The sequence below is a fragment of the Mesocricetus auratus genome, unplaced genomic scaffold, assembly GCF_017639785.1.
Source record: "Mesocricetus auratus isolate SY011 unplaced genomic scaffold, BCM_Maur_2.0 Super-Scaffold_100011, whole genome shotgun sequence".
NCBI classification, from domain to species: domain Eukaryota; kingdom Metazoa; phylum Chordata; class Mammalia; order Rodentia; family Cricetidae; genus Mesocricetus; species Mesocricetus auratus.
Genome location: NW_024429195.1, coordinates 24,387,146 through 24,388,413, shown reverse-complemented (window position 1 = coordinate 24,388,413; position 1,268 = coordinate 24,387,146). Strand labels below are relative to the sequence as shown.

Sequence of the window (1,268 nt, the reverse complement as noted above, 5' to 3'; positions counted from 1 at the left end):
CTCCAGTATATAAAGTATATTTTATCTATTTCCCCTTTCCAGGGCGATCCATGCATCCCTAGCTTCTCTGAGGCTGAGGATTATAGCCTGGTTATCTTTTGTTTTACATCTAATATCCACTTATGAGTGAGTACATAACACGTTTAACTTTCTGGGTCTGGGTTACCTCACTCAGAATGATTTTTTCTAGTTCCATCCATTTGTCTGCAAATTTGATGATGTCATATTTTCCCCTGCTGAGTAGTATTCCATTGTGTAAATGTACCACAGTTTCTTTACCTGTTCTTCAGTTGAGAGGAAGTCGGTCATTTCCAGGTTCTGGCTATTATGAAAAATGCTATTATGAGCATAGCTGAGCAAGTGTCCTTGTGATATGATTGAGCATCTTTTGGGTATATGCCCAAGAGTGGTATCAAAAAATATGGAACCCTTCGCATATTTGTACATCTTTACGAAGGGGCCATGCTAATCTTCTCTTATCGTTCCAATTTTAGTATATGTGCTGCTGAATACAGCTTGATATTTTCTTATGTTATAATATTATATAGAAAATAAATTTAAGAATTATTATGGAATATCAGAATTGAACTTACAGGCATATAGTATAATGTACTCTTTCACTCTGCTCTTCCCTATATACAAAAGGTGTAAGGTTTATTATTACAAAGCCAAACATTCAATATTCATTGGAAATAAAAGGCAATAGGGTAATTGAGAAAATCAATGTTATTCAAACCTGTAGCCCTCTGGCACCCCTTCATTATAAAAAGCCCCATTAAAATTATATAATCACTGGTAGGAGAGAAGCAATAAGATTCTCCATGGAGAGAGCAAATTTTCAATGCAAGAAATCAATATTCTTGGACTGGCCTCAAAAGAAAAGCCTAGAAGGAAAAGAAATCAAATAACCAACCACTGGCAACAAGTGATGCCGTTTAGTTAAACCGACGTCTGTTGAATCTGGCAACCTCCTTGTCGCTTCATAGATAAATCTCTTTTCCAGAACTCTCAGGTCAACTAAAATGCACACCAGACATGTCTGAGCCAGACTGCATCAGCCTAGGAAGCGCTGTTGGTGGTCACAGACATGGTGGATCCAGGTAGAGGAAACTGAATTAGGCAGTCTCTAGTTTAATTTGCGCCGACCCCCCACACCATGTTCTTTCTTTCTCTGAATCCACATCCAGCATTTTGGGTTTCAGGTTGATTAGACTAGACCCATTTAGTCATAAATTCAAAAATAAACATGGATTAAGTGTGTGTGTGTG

At 37.6% G+C, this 1,268-nt stretch overlaps 1 pseudogene; it reads right to left on the bottom strand.

Annotated features, from left to right (window-relative positions):
• Positions 1-415: 415 nt before the first annotated feature.
• LOC121143427 lies at positions 416-516 on the bottom strand (annotated as a pseudogene).
• Positions 517-1,268: the final 752 nt, after the last annotated feature.